Source organism: Microcaecilia unicolor, chromosome 2 (assembly GCF_901765095.1).
Source record: "Microcaecilia unicolor chromosome 2, aMicUni1.1, whole genome shotgun sequence".
NCBI lineage: Eukaryota > Metazoa > Chordata > Amphibia > Gymnophiona > Siphonopidae > Microcaecilia > Microcaecilia unicolor.
The window spans coordinates 456282119-456296285 of record NC_044032.1 but is presented as its reverse complement, the minus strand read 5'-3'; positions in this window follow the sequence as shown (position 1 = coordinate 456296285).

The following is a 14167-nucleotide window of genomic DNA, read 5'->3' as shown; positions in this document are numbered from 1 at the left end:
AAGTGGAGAAGAGAACCAACTGAAAGTAACAGGATAGATCATAAGGAATGCCAAGCCAAATGCAAAGCGGAGATAAGGAGGGCAAAAAAGGACTTTGAGAAGAAATTAGCGTTGGAAGCAAAAATACATAGTAAAAACTTTTTTAGATACATTAAAAGCAGGAAACCGGCCAAAGAGTCGGTTGGGCCGCTGGACGAAAATGGTGTTAAAGGGGCGATCAAGGAGGACAAAGCCGTAGCGGAGAAATTAAATGAATTCTTTGCTTCGGTCTTCACCGAGGAGGATTTGGGGGGGACACCGGTGCCGGAAAGAATATTTGAAGCGGGGGAGTCGGAGAAACTAAACAAATTCTCTGTAACCTTGGAGGATGTAATGGGTCAGTTCAGCAAGCTGAAGAGTAGTAAATCACCGGGACCTGATGGTATTCATCCCAGAGTATTAATAGAACTAAAAAATGAACTTGCGGAGCTACTGTTAGAAATATGCAATCTGTCCCTAAAATCGAGTGTAATACCGGAAGACTGGAGGGTAGCCAATGTTACTCCGATTTTTAAGAAAGGTTCCAGAGGAGATCCGGGAAATTATAGACCGGTGAGTCTGACGTCGGTGCCGGGCAAGATGGTGGAGGCTATTATTAAGAATAAAATTGCAGAGCATATAGAAAAACATGGACTGATGAGACAAAGTCAGCACGGATTTAGTGAAGGGAAGTCTTGCCTCACCAATCTAATGCATTTTTTTGAGGGGGTAAGCAAACATGTGGACAATGGGGAGCCGGTTGATATTGTATATCTGGATTTTCAGAAGGCGTTTGACAAAGTGCCGCACGAAAGACTCCTGAAGAAATTGCAGAGTCATGGAATCGGAGGTAGGGTATTATTATGGATTAAGAACTGGTTGAAAGATAGGAAGCAGAGAGTAGGATTGCGTAGCCAGTATTCTCAGTGGAGGAGGGTAGTTAGTGGGGACCCGCAGGGGTCTGTGCTGGGTCCGTTGCTTTTTAATGTATTTATAAATGACCTAGAGATGGGAATAACTAGTGAGGTAATTAAATTCGCCGATGACACAAAATTATTCAGGGTCGTCAAGTCGCAGGAGGAATGTGAACGATTACAGGAGGACCTTGCGAGACTGGGAGAATGGGCGTGCAAGTGGCAGATGAAGTTCAATGTTGACAAGTGCAAAGTGATGCATGTGGGTAAGAGGAACCCGAATTATAGCTACGTCTTGCAAGGTTCCGCGTTAGGAGTTACGGATCAAGAAAGGGATCTGGGTGTCGTCGTCGATGATACGCTGAAACCTTCTGCTCAGTGTGCTGCTGCGGCTAGGAAAGCGAATAGAATGTTGGGTGTTATTAAGAAGGGTATGGAGTCCAGGTGTGCGGATGTTATAATGCCGTTGTATCGCTCCATGGTGCGACCGCACCTGGAGTATTGTGTTCAGTACTGGTCTCCGTATCTCAAAAAAGATATAGTAGAATTGGAAAAGGTACAGCGAAGGGCGACGAAAATGATAGTGGGGATGGGACGACTTTCCTATGAAGAGAGGCTGAGAAGGCTAGGGCTTTTCAGCTTGGAGAAGAGACGGCTGAGGGGAGATATGATAGAAGTGTATAAAATAATGAGTGGAATGGATCGGGTGGATGTGAAGCGACTGTTCACGCTATCCAAAAATACTAGGACTAGAGGGCATGAGTTGAAGCTACAGTGTGGTAAATTTAAAACGAATCGGAGAAAATTTTTCTTCACCCAACGTGTAATTAGACTCTGGAATTCATTGCCGGAGAACGTGGTACGGGCGGTTAGCTTGACGGAGTTTAAAAAGGGGTTAGATAGATTCCTAAAGGACAAGTCCATAGACCGCTATTAAATGGACTGGAAAAATTCCTCATTTTTAGGTATAACTTGTCTGGAATGTTTTTACGTTTGGGGAGCGTGCCAGGTGCCCTTGACCTGGATTGGCCACTGTCGGTGACAGGATGCTGGGCTAGATGGACCTTTGGTCTTTCCCAGTATGGCACTACTTATGTACTTATGTACTTATGTACCCATGGCAAAGACATCTCTGACCACCAGTTTCCTTTGGGGAGAACCTATCCATACCTTGACACTGTATTAGGGGTGTGCATTCGTTTAAAATGACATTAGGAAATGTCAACGAACCATTATATAAAAACATAAGAACATAAGAGTAGCCATATTGGATCAGACCAATGGTCCATCTAGCCCAGTATTCCCTAGTTCTGAGCCTGCTGTTCTGGTCATTAATTGATACTAAGGACAAAAAATAAATACTCCAAAGCATAATAAACCCCTTACAACCAAATGTTGTATCCTGAGGCCTTTTGGGGAGGAGGGGGGTTGAGCCACATCTCCAGGTTTCCCTTTTGGTCTTGATTTAAATAGTCTTTCTCCATTGACAGGTCAGTAAGTCCCATCATAGAGCACTGATAAAGAAATATAAATATACAGAATACACAACCAGCAGGGTGCAATTTATGAACATTTTCTATACTTTAAACAAACTGGCCACTCTGATTACAGTATCATCTGAAGAGTCTATGCTTTACTACAGGCACAGCATAAATATGTTAAATGCTGTGTGTTGAGACTACTGGAATCTGCGGTGAATCCCATAGTTTTGTCATCACTTTTAAGTGGGTTTTAAACTAAAAAAGACTGGGAACTTCTCCCATGTGAGAACATATTTTTTTCCATGCGACTTCCTATGGAAATAATTCCTGTTACAGCAATATTTTCTTTGTAAACACACACAAGTGCTTATTAAATCTGATCCCAAGGACATTCTTTAAAGAGGGAGTCATTGCATCATTGTCAGTCCCCATCTCCCTGCTGTCAATTAATCCCCCTGAATCCTGTCTCTTGCGTGAAACTGGCTGTCTGTACAACTAATTTGTGCTATTTGCCTCTGTGCCCATGCTTGGCAACTAGTTACATTCAACCATAAGCATTTCATAGTTAAGGATATCGCAGACAGTCTTAAGGACCCAGCATGCCAGAAGACCAGGCAATAACCTTTTTCTTTTTCCTTACTCTTTCATTAAATTAGATCAACAGTCGTGCTTCTGATCTGTGGCCTTGCTTCACCGAAACAGCTTAACCAACCAATAAAACCTAACAGGCAGCAGTATGTTCATAACTGTGCTGCAGTGCTAACCTCAGAGCTATTATTTTTTCTCATTTATTTTTATTTTTTTATCTTTTAACCTAAGAATCAAGCTTGTACGTAGGCATATTCAAGGCTTCAAAGAATTGCCTATATAGAGTCTGTAGATACCAGGGCTGATTGTACACCAATTTCTCCATTCCAGCTGGATGAAGTTCAAGGGCTTGATACGCCCAGTTTGAGTCTGGAAAGTAAACCTTGTTGAATTTCTATTTTGGAAAGTTGGTAAATACCAAAATTTGCTATTCAAAGCTAGAGTAGAACCTGTGTGGGAGGCCAAATAGCATCTTCCTGCTCTGAGGCGCAAAATACACTTGCTGCCTCGTTTCCTTATATATGAACTTGATTATCTTATCGAAAATGCAAAGACACTTTGATGTTGGTTCCCTACAGAAAGAAGATCAGAAACCACACTGAGCATGGGTGGGCTATGACATCATCTTGAGATAAGTGCAAAAAGCCAAAAATAGCTAGCCATACTTCAGCCTCCATACTGCCTCAATTGCATACTGTCTGAAACACTTCTTCATCCCTGCTTTTTAGGAATCAACAGAGAAAATTCCAGCAACATAAGAGCAATAAAGTACAGCTGTGCCAAAGTCTTATACCACATGTATCATCACCTCACTTAATTTTAAGAGCAGAAATATTATTTTTTTAAAAACTCAGACTATATATATAGGAAAGGGTGGAAGTTCAATGTGGTTGTGCTGGTCTCCATCAAGATAAGTTACATTCAGGTATGTTAGGAATTTGCCTGTCCCAAGAGATCTTACAATCTAAGGGATCCTTTTACTAAGCTGCAGTAAGCACTTATGCATGCTTACCACATCTTAAAAGGGCTTACCGTGGGGTGTGCTGAGGCGTGGGGACCTGTCTGAGGCAGAGTGGGTGTTTCTGCACTAATCAGTGTGTCGGCCTTGCTGTACACTGATTAGCCCAGGATTAGCATGTGACTTATTGACTTATAAGTGCATTCACTCTGCTGCTCCTCATTACCTCTCCACTCTCATCTCTCCCTACACTCCTCGCTGGGAACTCCGTTCACTGGGTAAATCTCTCCTATCTGCACCCTTCTCCTCCACTGCTAACTCCAGACTCTGTTCCTTTTATCTTGCTGCACCATAAGCCTGGAATAAACTTCCTGAGCCGGTCCGTCAAGCTCCATCTCTGGCAGTCTTCAAATCTAGGCTAAAAGCCCGCCTTTTTGATGCTGCTTTTAACTCCTAGCCCTTACTCACTTGTTCAGTACCCTTATTTTATCATCCCCACCTCAGTAATTCCCTTATCTCTTATTTGTCCTGTTTGTCTGTCCTAATTAGATTGTAAGCTCTGTCGAGCAGGGACTGTCTCTTCATGTTTAAGTGTACAGTGCTACGTACATCTAGTAGCGCTATAGAAATGATAAGTAGTAGTAGTAGTAAGCCTTACCACCTGCAAAATAGGTGATAGTAAGGGCTCATGCACTCATTTTTGTTAATGTCCGCCGCTAATGGCAGCATTAGTGCATGTATTACTATATGGCAATAATCTTGCTAATGAGAAACCTCTAATCATAAAATACAGCAAATACAAATATTTGATAAAATTGAACAGAAAATGAGGTGCGAGAGTGGGAGGCAAAGGGAGGGTTACTGTATACATAAAAAAAAAGATCAAGTGTTACCGGGTTATTGCTGACAGATGTTCTTGCTTATTGTTCTATCATGCTTACTTGTTGTTATGTAACCGCTTGATGTATTTGTCTAGCTTTGTTGTTCAGCTGTATGTTGTTAGGTTTTCTATGATTCTGAATAAAAACCGTTAAACCTTTAAAAAAAATGCAGCAAGTAGGTTCAGTGAATTTTATTTATTAATTAATTTTTCTTAATTTTCTTATTATTTTCTTTTATCTTTTCTTTATAACATAACCAGAGCTCTGGTGGAATTGCAGTCTACCCCTGGCTGATAGCAAGACCTTCAGGGTGGCAGCCTGAAGGGAGTATGCAGTTACTGGAAGTCCAGCCTAGATGGTATTGAAGTACATCGGGAGTATGAAATCCGCTCTGGGTTTTGACTGAGCTGCAGGACAGGCATGAGGGTTAAGCATGTGTATTATTGCTTATGATCACCTGGAGAGCAATATGAATTACTAGTAAAAAAGGCCCGTTTCTGACACAAATGAAACGGGCACTAGCAAGGTTTTCCTTGGTTCCCCTGCAGCCACCCATGTCCAGCGACCCTCCTCTCCCCCTGCACCCACTGCAGCCACCCATGTCCAGTGAACCTCCTCTCTCCTCTGCCCCCCCTCCTGCCACCCATGTCCAGCGACCCTCCTCTCTCCCCTGCCCCCCTCCAGCCACCCATGTCCAGCGACCCTCCTCTCTCCCCTGCCCCCCTCCAGCCACCCATGTCCAGCGACCCCCTGCAGCCACCCATGTCCAGCGACCCTCCTATGGACATGGATCAGCTGTGAGGCATGTTTTTTTTTCCCCCCCCCGGGTTCTGAAGTTGACATCATAATGGCTACGGTGATGTCAGCCTGATCTACGGAGCCTAGCAGACCAACTCGGAATGAGCCATGGTCCCAGGCAGCAAGTCAGAACGTTGGAGGTGAGAATTAGGATAATTGACTGTAAGAAGACCAATACAGTGGAAACCATCAGTTAAGAGTTAATAAGTGTTCCAGTTCTTTTAAATTCTCTGAGTGTCGTGTTTTTCCTGAGTGGATGAGCTGACGGGAGCAGAGAAAGTGACAATAAAATGCAGTTCCTCTCGAGTCCCTTCTAACCTGGGATAGCAGGACCGGGTTACTTTATCAAAAATCACCCCCAATATTTTCATTTTGAACTCAAGAGAAAAAATCATTCCTTCTATATCTAGATCTTTATCATTAATGGGGTTAAAAGGAATTCTGAATTCTAAACCTTGTTTGATGAAAGCAGCTATATTATACTTGAAGTACATGGTACAGTAGTGTCAGGGGACCACACATACCACACTCACAGTTCCAGTACGTCTGCAGTTGAGCTTGGGAGTGGGTCAGTGGTCCAGAATAGAGATCTGGGGTGTTGGGAGCTTATGACAGCCTCTGTGGTATTACCTTGTTCAGTCTGGAGAGCAAGCGTCCCCGCTCTCACCTCCAAGAAACACACAGCATTCAAGTGGTTTCAAAAGGAACTCAACTTTTACTGTAACTCCTGCAATGAGCAGTCAACAATACAATCCTTCAGAAGTCAGACAGTTGGTAACGACTTCAACTCCAAACCACTTTCCAATTATTCAGTTATCCCTTCAGAAGGTATCCCTGTACCTTTCTCCCTTTGTGATATATTTACAGCAGTATCTCTAGTCTCTTGTTATTTACATATGTACATCTCCTCCTTCTCCTATAAAACCATCCTGTCAGGCCAGTGATAATCCAAGACTGATCCGATTACTCCTACTATCAATCCCACTCCTTCAGGCACAGTCCCTTTAGGCTGTCCTTCTTCCAGTGATGCACCTCACAGGGTTGCACCCCTGCCTTGAACAGTCTTCTCCTGCTTTGCCTCCTGCTTTCAGGCTGGATTCCCCTTAGCCACCTGAAGCTCAAAATTCCTTTCCAGTTGCCACTTTTAGAGGGAGCAATGAACACTGTTGAGTGGATATTACAGTAAAATAAAAACGTATATAGTGAATATTGTGGAGATGGTATCAACACAGCTTGAGTATGGCAGTAACCTGTGAATGTTACACAAGTATGGTCTGTATTGGAGATGCCTTTCTTTTCAGATCACACTAATATCCAAGTCGACACTGGCACCCATGAGCCTGAGGTTGTCATAGAAGACATCAGTATAGTTGATGATAGGATTCCTCTTTTTTTTTCCATTTGTTCCCTCATTGGGGGCCCTTTTGCAAAGCATTGGTAAGCCCAACGCGGTCTTACTGCACACTAAATGGGAACTACCACTGGCCCAATGTGGCCACCGGTGATAGTTCTAGCTCGAGCATGCACCATTTCCAGCGCACAGGAAAAACATTTCCTAGCAGATCACTAACCCAACGAAAATTGCATCTCCATCATCATGCGCTGCCCGGTTACCACCAGGTTTCTGCGGGAGCCCTTACCGCCACCTCAGTGGGTGGCGGTAAGTGATCCCCACCACATGGTTAGAGTTATCTTGTCGCATGGCAATTTTTTTGGGTGGGGAGGGCTTTTTACCTTCTGCAGTATAAAGGGCCACAGCTTAGTTAAAGGACCCCTAGGTTTCTAGGTACCCCAAAACATTATGACCTCAAAAGAAGAGTATTTCTCAGTGCCCTAATTGATAGGCTTTCACGGAAACTCCATAATTACCTTTATGCTCTCTGGGGTATACATTTTGTAAAAACATCTTTATTAGCCATATCGCCTTACAGTGGTCTTCAGTATAAAGCATAAAAGGAGAAACAAAGATCTAAAATATATACTTTGGAAGAAGAACAGGATGGGGGAGATATGATAGACACATGTAAATACATCTGCGCTGTAAATACATCAGAGGTGGACCTCTTTCAGGTCCACATCTGATTTATTTGAATCAGTTGATACAGTTCCATATAGATTTGATACAGTTCCATATAGATGGCATAAACCTAATGCCCTTTGTATGGGCCCTTAAAGCGACTGAAGGAGTTAGAAACTGATTGAGTGAGAGGCAACAAAAGATGGTAGTAATTGGAATTCACTTTGATGATAAGGGTGTTACCAATGGTGTGTCATAGAGATGAGCCCTTGATTCGTTTTTGTGAGTGATATTGTGGATAGGTTGTCAGCTGTTTGCCTCTGTGGATGACACCACAATCCATAATAGAGCAGATACTCTCTAGAAGGTGTGAATAACATGAGGAGGATGATCTAGTGAAGTTTGAAGAATGGTCTAGAATTTGGCAGCTAAGAATTAATGCTAAGAAAAGGCTGCAAAAATCCAAGGGAGTAGTACAGTATAAGGGTGCCTCTGGATCACTTTACAAAATGTCAAAATCTCCAAACTTTGTTACTGACAAACTTTCTGCTAGTGCACATACAAAGATCCAGTCTGGTTTTTACTTCCATTGCTTTCAATGGAAGCAAAACCCGGACTAGATCAATGTGTCCTCCTTTTTCTGGAGCCATATGGTAACCCTATCTGTAAGCCTCTCCAGCTCATGTTACTGGTTAGGCCTATCCAGCCTAAGGGAAACACCCCTCCTTCTCTACTGATCTAGTTGGCCATCCAGACAGGCAGCTCCCTTAGCTCTGAGAGTACAGACTCTAAGGTACACGACAGAGTACTTTAGTTCTGTTGCAGTAGTAATAAAATCAAAAATTAATTTATTCTACAAGCAGGGATGATGCGAAGATATTAGGTACTCTAAACGATCCTTCAGCATTGTCGACCCCACTTCCCACCTCCCAGCAGTTAACTTTCAGGCCTCTAGGTTCACCTGTGATTTTTGAACAATTATGATTACCTCATCTTTAATAGTTATATACATATAAAAATGAGTGAAACTGCCAAAAGTCAATGGGTAAAATTTTGCCATACAGCTGGCCTTTTTGAACGTTGTCCAGCCTACCTGCATATAGATTGTTCTTTGAGTTCATGGAGTTGTGGAGACGTACTGTTCTGCTCTGACAACAGCTGCTCTTTTCCAACCCCAAGCGATTACCTAGTCTGCCTAATGGTTATATTGGTCTTTTTTGTAGTTTTATGATGTTACTTCAAATCCATGTTTGAACCAATTCATTGCTATGCACATACGTCAATTTTATTTTCCAGAATCTCAGCATATTTCTCCTAAGCTTAACATCAGAAGCACTTGCTCCATAAACAGATACATACAGTAAGGCATGTGGAGGAGATGAAGTGCAATGGTTACAACTTGGAACTGAAAGTAGGGAGAATTATTTACCCTTGAAAAGGCAACATGTATACTTCTGCAGAATTGAACTGTAAAAATGGTTCTTCCTAAATCCAATTTATTATCATCCAAGGAACATCATTACAGTATCAGATTGTGGCTTTTGAGACATATTCATAATAATTTTTATTTTATTTTATTTTATTTTTTTAATTAATTAATTTATTTATTTTTGCCCTTCACTTACAACACAGTAACAGGAAATATTCGAGATTGGATTTGTTTTTAGTTTATGCCTTTCTCAGAAGTTCTAAGTGAGATACATTCACTTACAGCAGGGTATTTTTCTGTCTCCAGAAGGCTTATAATCTAACTCCCACTGTTTACAAAGCCATTCTAGCAGCTGCCTGTGCAATAATGCCGGCATAGCCCATTCACTTTGCTACGCAACTTTGTAAACAGGGGAGTAAGTTTGTACCTGAAGCAATGGAGGATTAAGGGGGTCTTTTATAAAACTATCTTGCTCTAAACGCTGAGACGCCCATTATATTCCTATGGGCATCTTAGCGTTTAGCGCCAGCTGATGTTTTAGTGCAAGCTAAACACGCTAACGCATCTTAGTAAAAGACCCCCTAAGTTACTTGCTGAAGATCACAAAGAACTGCAAGGGGTTTTGAACCTTACTTCCCTGGTTTTTATCCTGGAGTTCTAACCATTCAGCTATCCACAATTTCTATTAAAAAAAAATATTTTTATTACAATGGAACACTGGGGTCCATCTTTTGCACAGGAGCTAGGTACATAGTGGGTAGAGGGTTTTCGCCCACCTTCTTTACCTCTGCAGGATAATCTCTCCATATGAGTTAGTTTTCAACATACCATGACAGTACTGAACCTCACCCCTAGCGTATGTGGAGTATATCAGTCTCTCAAAATTACTAATAATACTCGCCTTAGTACTTGCACTGTGCCAAAGAGAGCTTCCTTATAGACTTCATAAGATATAATATGTGTAGACAACCTATCATGGTGTGCTTGGAAACTGATTTTAATCAAGTCTGTGGTACCCAGTACATTTTCTTGGTCTATGACTGCATTGCTTGGTCTTTGAGGATCTTCTCTCTCTTCACATGATTCACGGAATAATCATCTCTTGACTTACTCCTCTACTATCAACATTTTTCTTGCGTTTTGATCCTTTACTATTATTTTCAGTTTTCTGGATCAAGTGCTGAGGCCACGTGGGAATGTTGGGAGCAAGGGGAATATCGCTTCTGGGACCATACGTTTGTGCACAGTCTTCACCAATGTCTTTCACACCACTCACTCTGATAGTTTCATTGTCTTGGCAGAGTTTTGCCAGAAAAAAAAAGCAAACCAAAACAACTTTACTGAGTGAAATATAGTTGTAAAGATCAAAAAGTCAGTTCTCTGAGGTAGATAAAAACTGGAACAGATTCTCTGGTCTTCTTTGAAGCAACCTGTTCTCTCATCTGTTGCTGGAAGAGATTCCTTTTTCTCTCTTTCCTTCTTTTTTCAGACTCACCGAGTCCCTCTTTCACATCTTAGGCTCTCATACCTCGTCACTCTTCACTTCTTCAGTGCTTCCCGCTCACAATATCACTAGGGAATCTATGTGTAATTTCTTTTATTAGTGAACTCAATCAATACATACATAATAAGACTGTTTCTACCCAACTAATAATGAAGAATATAGATTTGATCTTCATAGATAATGAACCATGTGTATAATTATCAAACCCTTATCCATTACCATTATCTATTTGGATTTAGCTCACACCTTTTCAGTTGTAGTTCAAGAACAGTTACATTCAAGTACAGAAGGTATTTCCCTGTCCCCAATGAGTTCACAGTTTAAGACCTATATTTACTAATATGCATTACCAGTTAACACACATTAATGGTGTGCATTAATGCAATTTAACACATTCCCTATTATTCTCTGTGGGGCCTGGTTAGTAACTGTGGATCAGTATTCAGCTGGAGTTATCCCTGAAGGAGTGGCTCTTGGCTAGTTCAAATCAGATGAAATCAAATCAAATACTAACTTGTTGACCGCTAGTATCCCTGCTTCAGGGTTCAATGCAGTGTGTAAGGTAGATAATAAAATACAGAATTAGTTCAAATTACAAATATAACAAAAAAACATTCTACTAATCATTAACATTTTTAGGACATAAAAAGGTTTTCACCTTCTTCCTAAAAGTAGCATAGTTAATTCATTCCTAATATGAGAAGGAAGCCAATTCCACGACGATACTCCCAATACTGAAAATATAGAATTTGCTATTTTCAAAAACCTGGCATTTTTATAAAAAGGTGGGCATAAAATCAATTGATCTCGAAGAAACAGAGAATGTCCACTAATGAGTGAAGTAAGTTTAATCAACAGTTCTGAAGTGGACCCATATAAAATTTGAAAAATTTTATATGTGGAGGAGTGGCCTAGTGGTTAGGGTGGTGGACTTTGGTCCTGAGGAACTGAGTTCAATTCCTGGCACAGGCAGCTCCTTGTGACTCTAGGCAAGTCACTTAACCCTCCATTGCCCGCCGCATTGAGCCTGCCGTGAGTGGGAAAGCGCGGGGTACAAATGTAACAAAAATAAATTAAACAAACTGCTTTAAATTTAATTCTCTCAACAGGGAGCCAGTGTAATTTCCCAATGTATAATGTAATACTGCTATATCTGCTAAGTTTAAAAATTAGTCTTAATGCTGTGTTCTGTATCAACTGAAATTTTGTAAGATTTTTAGAAAACAAGCCAAAAAATAGGACATTATAATAATCCAAATGAGGTAGTATAAGCATTTGAACAAACAGAGCATAAGCACACTGGTAAAAAAAAAAAGGCCTAACTAAACGTACAGCTCCTCAGCTGCCCCATGCTCCTTTTCTTCAGAAATTGAAAGGCCTGCCTTTACTGTGTGTTTCTAGCATGCTAGGACACTTCATGGACGATAGAGGATTTATATATATATATAAAACTTACTAGGTTAGAGCATGGGGAGTTCAGAGAACAAATTGGAGATAGAATACAAGGGTAAGGAAAAGAACAAGCCTTGGAACTTGGGGGGGGGGGGTGAAAGGAGGAGCTGCAGCACAGTGGTAAAGAAAGGAGAAGCAGGTTTCTCCAGTGCTGCCCACTCAACTGGGGGAAACCCTCCTGCTGTGGCCGAGCAGTGGTATGGGGAAGCGGGCCAGAAAACTTTCCTTGGTGAAAAATCTTATTGTCTTGCTATCGACTGTGCTAGTGTGATTGATTGTGCATTGAGTCAAAGGAAAATGGCTCACCCAGGACGTTCTTTAAAAAAGCCTGAATGATGTCACCACTTCTAGCAGTGCTCAGTGGGCAACATCAAGAGCACGGCAAATTGAAAATGGCAAATGGGCTATGGGCCAGATTCAGTAAATGGTGCTCAGATTTAGGCACTGGGCAAAATCTACAATAATGCCCGATGCTCAAAACAGAACAGCGCCGGAAAAACAGCACCAGAACAGCGTTGCACAGCAACTCCTTAATGCTCAATGCTAATGGTATGCAAATATAAGCGTACTGTTAGCGTTGAGCATTAGGGAGTTAAGGGAGGAGGTTTGTGCCTGGGGCATGCGCAGAAGATGTCTCTGTTGCTAGAACCTAGCTGGTGGGACAGCTCAGTCCTCTCCATATCTTTCTTGGGTGCTCAAGTACAGAACCACTCCATAAATCTCCTTGGTTCCACTGTCTGGGTTTCTTGCATGTCCAACTACAAATCTCCTCCAGACCTGGAATGCTGCAAACACTTCCGGGTTCACAACCCGCTTTGGCTCTGCTCCTCCTGCTGTGGGTGGCACCCGGCAATCCTCTCTGGCAATTTCTGCTGCTCCGTGAAACATCCCAGGTCACAACAATGGCCTGGTGAGTCGCTGCCTCTTTCCAAGCCCCGGAGCCTCACTGCAGAGCTTGTGTAGACACCCTAATGCCAGCTCCAAGCTGGCATAGGATTTTCAGTGCTAAGGGTGCCCTTGTCCAGGATGCTGATCATCAGAGGGAATAGGACATGACCTCATTTACATTGCATTAGCATGCTATTTGCGCAGAATGTGGGCACGCTTGTTGTTTCCTGCGGTAGGGGTCTTTCAGCATTGTATGCTGGTAAATGTGGGTGCTAGTACCTCTAGCGCCCACATTTGCTTCTGAGAATCAGGGCCTAAGAGCTATTCTATAAAGGGTGCTCCAGGCTGAGTGCTATTCTATAAAGGGTGCTCCAGGCTGAGAATAGCGCTTAGAGTCGATTTCTTCGCCCAGCTTTGGGCATAAGGACTTACACCAGCTGAAACCTGGTGTAAATCCTGGGCACATAACCCAGGTATTCTACAACACTGCGCCTAAATATTTGGGATGCCCATGACCTGCCCATGCCCCTCCAAACTATAGGTACATGATACTGGGTTCCATATTAGGAATCATCCCCATGAAAAGGATCATAGCATCACTGTGGACAATAAGTTGAAATCTTAAGCTCAGTGTGTTGTCACAGTCCAAAAAATCAAACAGAATGTCATGGCCATAACAAGGGGTGTGTGAGCTTGTGGCCACACAGGATGCATGGATGCCAAAATTGTTGCCCATCCATCCTCCTCTTCTTGGCCATGATACTGTAGGTGGGGTGGGAGCACAAGGGGGCAGGCCACATGGGGTGCAATTCCAGCTTGGTACAATCCTGCAGAATGTTAGTAACATAGTAGATGACAGCAGATAAAGACTTGCACAGTGTATCCAGTCTGCCCAACAAGATGGACTCATTTGATACTTCATATGTATACCTGATCTTGATTTGTCCTTGCCACTTTCAGAGCATAGACCGTAGAAGTTTGCCCAGCACTGGCCTTGCTTACCAATTAATAAAGGGGATGAAATGACTTCCTATGGAGAAAGGCTGAAGAGGGAAGGGCTCATCAGTTTGGAGAAGAGAAGGCTGGGTGAAGATATAATAACAATCTATTAAATCATGAGTGGGCTGGAACAGGTAAAAGGAAATGGTTGTTTACCCTTTCAAATAGTAATAAAACCATTGGATACTCTGTGAAGCTAATACATAACATTTAAAACATATTGGAGGAAATATTTTTAGT